Source organism: Rhincodon typus, chromosome 1 (assembly GCF_021869965.1).
Source record: "Rhincodon typus isolate 14 chromosome 1, sRhiTyp1.1, whole genome shotgun sequence".
NCBI classification, from domain to species: Eukaryota; Metazoa; Chordata; class Chondrichthyes; order Orectolobiformes; family Rhincodontidae; genus Rhincodon; species Rhincodon typus.
In genome coordinates, this window is record NC_063332.1 from 52988659 (window position 1) to 53001179 (window position 12521).

Sequence of the window (12521 nt, forward strand, 5' to 3'; positions counted from 1 at the left end):
GCTCCTATGATGCTGCTTGGCCTGCTGTGTTCATCCAGCTCTACACCATCTGCAGTTCCTACTATCTCTGAAGCAAGCTAAATCTGCCTGGTGTTCACTCTCATTTCCTTGGCCAGTTTTTCAGTCATTGAGCTTGTTTGTCAAGTTTGGTAAGTTTTTTTTATTCATTCATAGGATGAGGGTGTCGCTGGCTTGGCAGCATTCATTGCCCATCCCTAATTGCCCAGAGGGCGGTTACGAGTCAACCACATTGCTGTGGGTCTGGAGTCACGTGTAGGCCAGACCAAGTAAGGATGGCATTTTCCTTCCCTAAAGGACAGTCGATGGGAAGTTGAATATTAATGTGATAAGTTGGGTTGTTAACAAGAGCTTTAACAAGTAATAATCCCTGTTAATTGGTAACTTGCCAGTACTTTGCAAGAATCTCACCCCGCTGAAAAGCATAAAAGCTTATGTGAGTTGTTCCTGATGTCAGATTGAGCCTCATCACATTTGTAGCCCAATTCTGTTACGCATCTCATCATAGACAATGTCTCTCAGACCCCTGTAAAATTCTGTCAATGTAATCATTTAGTTCTCTGACCTTTCTCTATTTCTTACAGTAAATCCTCCAGGATTTGCATTTAATGGACCCACATTTGTATTGGCCAAACCTTTTCTTTTTACGTACCCATAGAAGCTTTTACAGTCGTTTTTACACTTTTTGCTAGATTGCACTCATCATCTCCCGTTCCTTATCAGTTTCTTAGTCCTCCTTTGCATATTCTGAAAACCTCCCAATCCCCAGATATCCTACTATTTCTGACAACTTTATAAGCATTTTCATTTAATCTTATTCAATCCTTAACTTTGTTAACCACGGTTAACTGACCTTCTCTGAGTTTTTGGACCTTAGAAGAACACATAGTTGCTGTAGGTAACTGTTCTTTAAACAAAACGCATTGCCAATTTATAGTCATGCCTTTTAATGTATTTTTCCATTCCACATCAGCCAATTTGTGCCTCATAATTTCCCTTATTCAAGTTTAATACTTTTGCTTCAAGAATGAACTACCTCACTTTAACACATAATATAAAATTCTATTGTACTGTGTTCACACATCCCTAAAGGTTCTTTTACAACAAGATTGTTAATAAATCCTTTTTTACTGTATAATTCTAGTTCCAAAATAGCCTGTCCTCTGGTCATCACCTCAACATACTGTTTGAGGAAACCATCCCAAAGAAATCTGTCCTGCACAGTTTTAGTGCTCAATTGGTTATCCACGATTTCACCCGTGATTACTGTGTTGGCCATGCTACATACTTCTCTCATCTTCTGATTAATACCATGACCCAAACAATCACTAGCCTATAAATGACTCCAACCAATGTCTGCTGCTTTTTGCTGCTTTTTAGCTACACTCAAACACATTAAACATAATGTTCTGCTGATCTGCCATCCTCCTTTACTAGTATACTGATCCTTTCCCTTATTATCAGTGCAACTTCACCTTCCTTTTCTTCTTGTCTGCCCTCCCTAAAAGTTGATATCCTTGAATGTTTCTGGTCCTGTGCAACATGTTTTTGTTGTGACAATTAGATCATACCCATTTACCTCTACTTCTGCCTTAGGTCATTTGCGTGCACTCAGGAAGCATGGCCTTAACTTTGTCTTTTTGACAGCATTCCGCATTTCAAACATACTCAATTCTCGCCTTTGTTTCTCCTATCTTCTGTGTCCCCCTAACAGGTATTCTATTTCCTGTTACCAATTTTACATCCTTCCTATTTTGAACATTGCCTGTGCAGAGAATGGATGTTTGTAGACGTGATGCCAATGAAGTGGGCTGCTTTGTTCTGGATCGTGTCAAGCTTCTTGAGTGTTGTTGGAGCTGATTTCATCCAAGCAAGTGGGGAGTATTCCATCACATTCCTGACTTGTGCCTTACAGATGATGGACAGGGTTGGGGGAGTCAGGAGGTGAGTTACTCACTGCATATTCCTAGCCTCTGGCCTGCTCTTGTAGCCACCTTATTTTTGTAACAAGTCCAGTTGAGCTCTGGTCAATGGTAACCCCAAGGATACCAATAGTGGTGTATTCAGTAATGGTAACACCATTGTGCCTGTTGTCCTGACTCTGAGCCTGTTGTCCTGGTTTGTCCTTTCCATAAGGAAAGTGTATATTTGACTCCTGAAGCAATTGGGTGTTTTAGTTTATGTCACCAGCGCTTCTTTGAAAGCAACCAGGTGTAAACCTTTGATGCATGCCTATGGGAAAAGGTGGTTACTTATAGATTACTCTCCAGGAGATGCCATAGGTACTTGACAATCTCTTTGTGAAGGTGAAAACATCAAATACAGGTTTCTGATGGCCCCAGGGAGACTGACTTTTGTAAAAATGAGTTTAGGGTATATAATGTATGAAATATAGAACTGTTTATGATTTTCCAAATTTACTTGTACAGTGACAGCCTAAAGGAATTCCCATCCAGGCAAATTCATTGTTGTAAGCGAAATTACAGCCGGATGAAGATAAAGACTTAGAAATAAAAATCATGTGGTAAAAAAACATCAGGCTCAAACAGCACTGGAGATTATTGCAGCATTCAAATTACAGCAATTAACCAAAAGTTATAATGTGATGCTCAGAGGCCTCTTCTTGAGGGAGAGGGAATCCACTCACGCAGCTTTAAAGTTTAAGAGTTTCATACTGCTTGAAATGTAAATTTAACATAACCTGCCCAGGAAACTGACAGGATCAATCAGTAGACCATTTCACATTTGGTCTGATTTTATTTTCACTCAAAATAAAGTTGTTATATAGTGAGTGTCCAAACTGATTTTTGTTAGTCTGTGCTGTGTGGGCCAGGTTAATATTGTACCCCTAATGTTACATCCTTTTGTGTAACACCTTACTGAATGCCTTTTGGATGTCTAAGTATACGACATCGACTGACTTCCTGTCATCAAAACCTCTGTCAAACTTTGCAAATATGATTTCTGTTTCACAAATCATAAAATGATTTGCTAGGTATATTGCTAAGCTTAATAACAGATTCTAGCATATAACCAAAAACTGATGTTAGTTTGACTGATTTATAGTTCCCTATTTTCTTATTCCTCCTTTCTTGAATATTAGTGTCACATTTGCTACTTCCAAGTTTTTGGGACTATACCAGAATTTGGGAATCTTTCAAAAGGCAAGACCATTATAGCCACTGTCTTTGGAGTTACTTCGCCTTAATCCTGGAATGTAGATCATATGTACCTGGAAATTTGTCAGCTTTGCATAAGTTTCTCTGATACTTTCTTTTATCTGATATAAATTACTTTAAGTTATTTACTCTTTGTAACTGGTCCTTTATTAATAATTTCTATTGTCTGTGAAAACTTGACTATGATTATATGAGCTCCCTAAGACACTTCTGCAGTAATATCATTAATATTCAGTAATAGTACAAAAATGTTATTACAATTACGTAAAGTTAGCTGAAATTACAGAAGAGCTCAAACAAGAATCAACATTCACATGTAATTATTATTTTTGATTCTAAGTTTTCAGAATAGGTCCCCAAAGGGTGCTCCATCCTTAAAAATTGTACTTTGGAATTGTACTTTACAAATTACAATTTACAAATGCAGACAAAGTAAATGCACCTGGTAGTTAGTTATTTTAATTTCTTATGTGAAAATTACAAACTAACGCCAAAGTGAAGCAGTTTTCTGGAAATGATGGCAGAATTTAGCTTGAAATTTTGAAGATAAAGATTCAGGATAAAATGCAGAAACTAACTGACTAATTTTATAGGAAACACTGCTTTCTTAAAGTGCGTCAAAAGTTTTGACATTTCATGATATCAACTTACCACAGACATCGTGTTCATCAGTGCTTCTCCTAAGTATGCACAGAAAATTGCTATTGGAAGAGATTGGAAAAACATGAGGGACAATGACTAGTTTTCTATAATTAGTGTCAAATTATTGCATCCTATTGAAGAGGTCTTCAATACCTAATACTTCTTACTTTGCAACAATTTGTGGTGTGGTTGCTGTTTTAAATGTTAAGATGAATCAATGGGACTGTATTTTATCAGTATGCTACAGGTGGGCTTAACAGGTAAAGGCAGGCATTTCTCCCCCTCAGTGGAAGGAATTCTTGCCCTTAAGAGCTGCCAAACAATCAGATTGGCTGGCAGCTCTTGTAGTTGCAAGCACTGCCAGAATGTAGTGGTGGGCACTGTTGGAAAGAAGACAGTATGGATCCTGGCAAAAGGTAAATTGGGCCTTGGAGGAATCAACCATCCTGGAGAGGAGCTTAAGGGCCTGGGGTTCACGGTTTTTGAAAGCAAAACAGGGAGGCACAAAGGGTGGGTTTATGATCTTAGTAGGGTGATCTCTGATGTGCATAGGACACTCATTGAACAATGTCCTCCCCTTCCTTTCTGCTCTTTCACCAGCTTTGTTGAAAACATTGGCTTACCAATGTTGCCCATCTTCCATTTCCCAATGAAATTGGATTGAGTTGCTTAAGTGGCTATTAATTGGTCACTTAAGCATCTCCAGAGGCTTAAAGACATGCTGGTTAGAAAGCATCTTACCTACTTGTCGCACTTTACATCATCCTCTGGAAAAATACCCCTCTGGGGTGGTTGCAAAATTCGGACTGTGGTTAAAGTCAAGTGGCCAAAATTGCATTGGCACTAAGAAACTGAATCATCTATATTTTTGTAAGCTGATAACAAAACTTAATCATTTAATGCTACATTAATAATAAATTGGATGCATTAATTTAAACTTGCAGAAACCTCTAAAACATTTGTGATTAATTTTTCAAAAAAAAAATCTTTACATACAGAATTCCTAGTTATTCTTTCAACAAATACTTTAATAGGACTATAGCTTCTCACATTGGAAAAGGCTACATAAAGTGTCATTGTGTAAAAACAGGCTGAGGAATATAGATACAAATTTAAAGTCTGGCCTATGACTTGTTTATAGTCACAGAAAATGAAAGTCTAACTGGGAATAGTTTTTTTACCCGGATTGAATAAAGCAAAACGTAACTGCGCAAACAAAACTTATTTTTTTTAAATGATAGTTTGGTGCTTTTAAATGATGCTATTGTGATTGAATTCCACATATCTGCTATCATTCTGTGAAAGTTATAAGAGACTAGACTGGCCTCCTCACATTCTCTCATTAAACTACTGACCATCCAATCTCCCTTTCTGGATGCTATACCAACTGACATTGCTAATAGTTCCCTGTCCTCAGATATTTATTGTCTCCATTTCAAATTTGCCATCATCACCCTCTCCTCAAAAATGCCTCACTTCAACTCTCTGGTCTTGCAAACACCATCACATCCCAGGTGGCACCTTGGCTCAGTGGTTAGCACTGTTGCCACACAGTGCCAGGGACCTGGGTTCTATTCCAGTCTTGGGTGAGTGAGTGGAGTTTGCAAGTTCTCCCCATGTCTACATGGGTTTCCTTCAGGTGCTCTGGTCATCCACCTAATGTGCAGGTCAGGTGGATTGGTCATGCTTAAAAAATGCCTCAAAGTGTACAGGCTAGGTGGATTAGCCATGGTTGTTGTGAGATGTTGGGATGCTCTTCAGAGTGTCAGTGCAGACTTGATAGGTTTAATGGCCTCTATCTGCACTGTAGGGATTCTCTGGTCTATCTCCAACTTCCTTTTCTCCTTCAAAGTTGATGAACATTTGCTAAATTTCAAATCCATGCCTATTCCCCCACAATTCCAGGTTAGCTGGAATGGAACTGGTGGATGGTTAGGTTAGTGGTAGAATGCTTAATTCTGGATCCCCGACATGACACCATTACAATCAAACACATTCGAGTTGGCCAAGATGCATCCAGAAGCAAGCAGGGTATCACAAATCACAAATAAATTCTCTGATGCAATTTTTCAATTATCTCCCAAAGTTATTTTGCTACAAAACTGTTTAAGATGCACTCATTATTTTACTTAATACTTAGTTTGAAGATAGAAATTGCTGTTACAGAGACAAAATAATAGCTGAGTCTTTTTTCCTCATAAAATTTTGTGAGTAGCTAACAGGCTTTCTGAAAAATCATGCTAACAAAACCTTTGCATGTTGCTAAATCCATTATATCTATTATATCTAAATATAGTTTTCCATCATTCTATTACATCATTCTATTACAAATCTTGATTATAATAAATATTTCAGAAAATGACATATGGACACTGTAAGTGGGGCACCATATACCAGAGTATTAGTATTATAGATAATATGTACCACACATTACTGCCAAGAGGTGGGTCTGCCATGTAAGGGCATAGAACATTCCTCCCACTGCAATACAAGCCAGAACACAGTTGTAGCTCCATAATCCATCATAGATTTTCTGGAATGATGAACCCAGGGATAATCCTAAAATCAAGTGACAAAACAAAATAAGTAACCGCTTAGTCTCTTAATGGAAGTTATTTTCAATTTGCTTCTGTACTAATATGCTTGTATTGTTATCACAGTAAAATAACAGACCAATGGATACTTTATTGCACATCTAATTTGCTCTTTTTGTAGGGCACAAAACTAATATCAGGAGCACCACAGAAAGCATTCAGAGGGGAGATGATTGTATTGTGGAATTGTTGCTGGACTAGAAACCCAGATTAAAATTCTACAAGTCAAATGGGCTGCTGTGGTTCATAAAAGCAGCTTACCCCCTCCTTTTCAAGGACGACTCAGGATGGGTAATAAATGATAGCCCATCAAGTGACACCCACATCCTATGAATAATTTTTAAAAATGTTGAGATGCATTGTTCTGGCAGCCATTTCTGATAAGCCTCTTCACCTTCAGCATCCGAAGGGAGGTGCTGGTCTAATGGTATTATTGCTACACTATTAATCCAGAAACTCAACTAATGTTCTGGGGACTTGGGTTTGAATTCTGATAGGGAAGAAAGTGGAATATGAATACAATCAAGAATATCTGGAATTAAGAATCTACTCTTGACCTTGAAACCACTGTCAATTGTCAGAAAAACCCATCTGGCTCACTAATGTCCTTTAGGGAAGGCAATCTTCCATCCTCACCTGGTCTGGAATAGTCACGGAATCATACCTTACAGACAATGTCCCAGACACCACCATCCCCATCCCTGAATACGTCCTGTCCCACAGGCAGCACAGACCCAGTAGATGCGGCAGCGCAGTGGTATGCCATTGGGAGGGAGTTGATCTGGGAGCTCTCAACATCGACTCTCAATCCATCAAGTCTCATGGCTTCAGGGTATACATGGGCAAGGAAATCTTCTGCTGATCATCACGTACTGTCTTTGCCCTGCTGATGAATCAGTAATCCTCCATGTTGATCAACATTTAGAGGAAGCACTGAGGATTGCAAGGATGTAAAATGTACTCTAGGTAGGGGATTTCATGTCCACCACCAAGAGTGGCTTGGCAGCAGCACTATCGATCAAGCTAGTCAGGTCCTAAAGGACATAGCTGTTAGACTGGAAATGTAGCAGGTTGTGATGGAACCAAAAAGATGGAAAAATGTGCTTACCAATCTGCAAGCTACTGATGGTATCAGTAAGAATGAGCCTTGCACAGTCCTCGTGGAAATGAAGTCCCGCCTTCTCATTGAGAAGAACCTCCATCGTGTTACATGGCACTATCACCATGTTAAATAGGGCAGATTTTGAACAGATGTAGAAATTCAAAATTGGGCATCCATGAGGTGCTGTGGGCCACCAACAGCAGCAGAATTGTACTCCAACATGATTGCAATCTCATAGACCAGTATATCCCACACTTAACCATCACTATCAAGCCAGAGGATCAACCCTGGTTCAATGGAGAGTACAGGAGGGCATGCCAGGAGCAGCACCAGGCATACCTGAAGATGAGGTGTCAATCTGGTGAAGCCACCAAACAGGACTACTTGCTTGCCAACCAGCATAAGCAGCCAGTGATAGAAGGAGCTAAATGATCCTTCAAACAATGAATCAGATCTAAGCTCTGAGGGGTGCCACATTGGCAATTAAACAATTCACTGGAGAAGGAGGCTCCACAAATATCCCCATCCTCAATGATGGAAAAGCCAATACATCAGTGCAGAAGAGAAGGCTGAAGCATTCACAGCAATTTTCAGCCAGAAGTGCCAAATGGATGATCCATCTCTGCCTCTTTCAGCAGTCCCCAGTATTACAGATACAAGTCTTCAACCAATTTGATTCACTCCACATGATATCAAGAAACAATTGGAGTCACTGGATACTCCAATAGCTATGGGCTGTAACAACAATCCAGCACTGAAGACGCATGTTCCAGAACTTGCTGCTCCCCTAGCCAAGTTGTTCCAGTATAATTACAACATTTGCATCTACCTGACAATGTGGAAAACTGCCTAGGTTTGTCATGTACACAAAAGCAGGACAAATACAATCCAGCCAATTACCCACAATCAGTCTAAACTAAATCATCAGTAAAGTGATGGAAGGTGTCATCAATAGTGCTATCAAACAACATTTTGTCAGCAATAACCTGCTCATTGATGCCTAATTTGGGTTCTGCCAGGGCCACTCAGCTCCTGACCTCATTACAATCTTGGTTCAAACATGGGCAAAAGTGCTGAATTCCAGAAGTGAGGTGAGTGACAGCCCTTGACATCAAGGCTGCTTTAGGCTAAATGCGATATCAAGGAGCCCTAGCAAAACTGGAATCAATGGGAATCAGGGGACAAACTCTTCACTGGTTGGAGTCATACCTGGCACGTAGGAAGATGGTTGTGGTTGTTGGAGATCAGTCATCACAACCCCAGGACATCTTTGCAGGAGTTCCTCAGGGTAGTGTCCTAGGCCCAACCAACCACAGCTGCTTCATCAATGACCTTCCCTATATCATGAGGTCAGAAGTGGGGATGTTCGGCGATAATTGCACAATGTTCAGCACCATTCATGACACCTCAGATACTGAAACAGTCCATGCTCAAATGCATGGGCTGACAGATGGCAAGTAACAAATGCACCACACAAATGCCAGGCAATGACCATCTCGAATAAGGGACAATCTAACCACCACCCCTTGACATTCAATGGTGCTATCATCAATGAATCTCTCATTACTAATATAGTGAGGGTTTCATTGACTAGAAGACCAACTAGACTTGCCATATAAATACAGTGGCTACAAGAGTAGTTCAGGGGCTAGGAATATTGTTGTGAGTAACTCTCCCCCTAACTTGCCATAACCTATCCAGCATCTACAAGCTACAAGTCAGGAGTGTGATGGAATATTTCCCTTGCCTGGATGGGTGCAGCTCCAACAACACTCAAGAAGCCTGACGCTATCTCGAACAAAGCAGCCCACTTCATTTGCACCACATCCACATGCATTCACTCCCTCCACCATCGACACTCAGTTGCAGCATTGTGTACAATTTAAAAGTTGCATTGCAGAAATTCACCAAAGATCCTTAGACAGCACCTTTCAAGCCCAGAATTACTTACATCTTGAAGGACAAGAGCAGCAGAAGCATGATAACACTACCAACCACAAGTTCCCCTCTAAGCCACTCACCAACCTGTAGTGTATCACCGTTCCTTGACTGTTCCAGGGTTAAAATTTTGGAATTGCCTCCCTAAGGGCATTGTGGACATGGACTGCAGTGGTTCAGGAAGGCAGCTCACTACAACTCTCTCAAGGACAACCAGGGAGGGCAATAAGCCAGCAATACCCATGTCCCATGACTGAATTAAAAAATCCTGACACCATGAGCTATTATCTTGTGCAGTATTCAAATACTCTACGTTTACTGGTTCCTTCTTATCCACCGTGCTTGTTACATTCTCAGAAAAACTTCAGCAAATTTGTCAAACATGATTTTCCTTTCATACATCTATGTTAGCTCTGTTTGATTGTATTAAAACTTGCTGTTACCTCCTTAATATTGGATTTGAGCATTTTCCCAATGACAGATGTTAGACTAACTGGTCGGTAGTTTCCTGCTCTTGGTTTCCCTCCATTTTTGAACAGAACAGACCTTATTAGCATCTAGAAAGTATTGGAAAATGAACAACGCATGCAATATCATTGCAGCCACTTCCTTTAAGTTCATGGGATGCAGGCCATTAAGTCCAAATGACTTGTCAGCCTTTACTCCTATTATCTTTCCTCATACATATTCCTCTTCTGAATATGATTATTTTAAGATTTTCCCTCTTTTGCCTCAAGATTTTCTGTGGTCTTATCTTTTAACCAATTGTCCCATTTTAGTTTAGAAAACTCTGCCTTCACACCCTTGTAATTGCCTTTACTTTTAAGACACTCGTTTCAGACTCAAATTTCTCATGCTCAATCTAAATGTGAAATTGAATGAGGTCTTGATTACTTTTGCCTGTAGCATCCTTTACCATGTGGTTTTAAAATAATACTGTCTCATTACACATTACCTGGTCTAAATTAGTCTGCTCCATGATTGGTTGCAGAACAAATTATTCTAAGAAACAGTCCCACATATGAACTCATCCTCCAGCCGACTTTTGTCAATTTGATTAAATCGATCTACATGAAGATTAAAAACTCCCAAAATTGTTGCAATTGCTTTCTTAAAAGCCCTATCATTTTTTGGCTTAATGTACCTATTATCAGAGGGCCTTCAAACACCTCAATCAATTAATGTTTCTTTTGCTAGTTATCTCCACCTAAACTAATTCTATATTTTGATCCTTCAGCCAAGATCTTTTTTTCATAAATATACAAATCTCATCTTTTAGTAACAAAGCTAACCCATCTCACTTTCTTTTCTTCTTATCCTTCCAAATTGTCAAATATGAGAATATGCAGGTCCCATTTTGCAACCATGTCTCTGGGATGACTGTCCAATCATAGTCATCTATTGCTATTTGTGTTATCAACTCAGTTGACTTACTATGAATTTGGCAAACATTCATGAAAAGAACCTTTAATTCTGCCTTTTGACTATTTCTCTAGTGCAACCTTTTTTTGGAGCATTATTATGTGATGTATGGTGTGTAATATGTATTTTAACATCATTTATTTTAGAGTTAGGATTTTGAACGAGTGGAATGTCAGATTTGGGATGTTTGTATGTGAAGGGGTTTACTGATTAATTTCTAAGTATTTCTGGAGTCAATGACTTAATGTCAAAGAAACAGTATGTGGGATGTAAGTCTTGGGGCTAATGGCAATTTGTTTACATCAGGAAAAATTTTATGAGCATACAAAATAAGCAATAATGTGCATTTGGCTTCAGTTAGAAAGATGTGGAATTGTGTTTTTTTTTGGCTTAGGGGAGATAAACAATTATTAACTATCAATATGTAAGTACCAGTTAAAACTCTAAACCTCCTCTAACAACTCCACCTCCTGCCACCTACATACACACATGCGCGTACACAAAAATCATTGGTGTTAAGGGTAGAAGGAGTAAAAAGCTTGGGAAACAGTTCAATGGCGGCTGTCCTCAAGATTTTATTGGGTGTTCTTTTTGTTTCCCATGTGCTTCAGTTCTCTGATCTTTTCTATTGCTTTATCACAGGAGGCACAGACTAACTGTTTCACAAATGATAAAGTGTCTGACAGCTTGTGTTCATCCAGCTCTACACCTTGTTATCTCAGATTCTCCAGCATCTGCAGTTCCTAATATCTCTGACAGCTTATAGTAACTGGTAGGGAATCAACACTGACTTACTTAAGGCGTTAGGCATTTTATTGAAATGGATACTGCCTGCCTTTCAGCAGTCTGAAGGCTTCTTCCAATATCATTTACAGCCACAAGCTTTTCAGCTACCAACATCCAATCAAATTATTGTCATCAGTCTGATGGCCTTTGGTATCCACAACTAGCCACAATTCCACGAACCTATCAACAAACTATTGCTGGTCAAATCTCACTTTGTTGACAGGCAGTCCCCAGGTTATGAAGGGATTCCGTCCTTCAGTATGTTTGTAAGTCAGTTTATACGCAAGTCAGCACATAATATAGTACAATATAAAATAGTTGTTCGTAAGTACAAGCAAATGTTGGCACATCAGATATTTAAAATTAGTGTTAATATGGGATCTCTTGCATAAGTATGAGCATTTGTGAATCAGGCATTCGTAAATTGGGAACCCCCAACCACACCCTGGAGCTGTGCTATCCTCTCTTACAACTCTTCCTACTGCATGCAAAGCAATAGTGTACAAACAAAATGAATTTCAGGAAATCAGTTTTCAAAATATAGCAATCCCTTCCTCAATTCTTTGTTTTGAAACAGTCAGTTTCCCGATTCAGTCCATGATAAAATATAAAGTAAAATAAAAAGATAAGGTCTTTACAACTGAAGCCTGAATCTGATCCTTCTGTTAGCATGAAGTTATTCGAATGTGAATAAGCATATACAATGAAAATACCTTTGACTCCACCAATTTCTCTTTAGTAAAGCATCCAACCTCGTTTAAGACTACCCATACAACAATATATTTTTAGGTGACAAAGGTATTTTCATTGTATATGCTTATTCACATTCGAATAACTTCA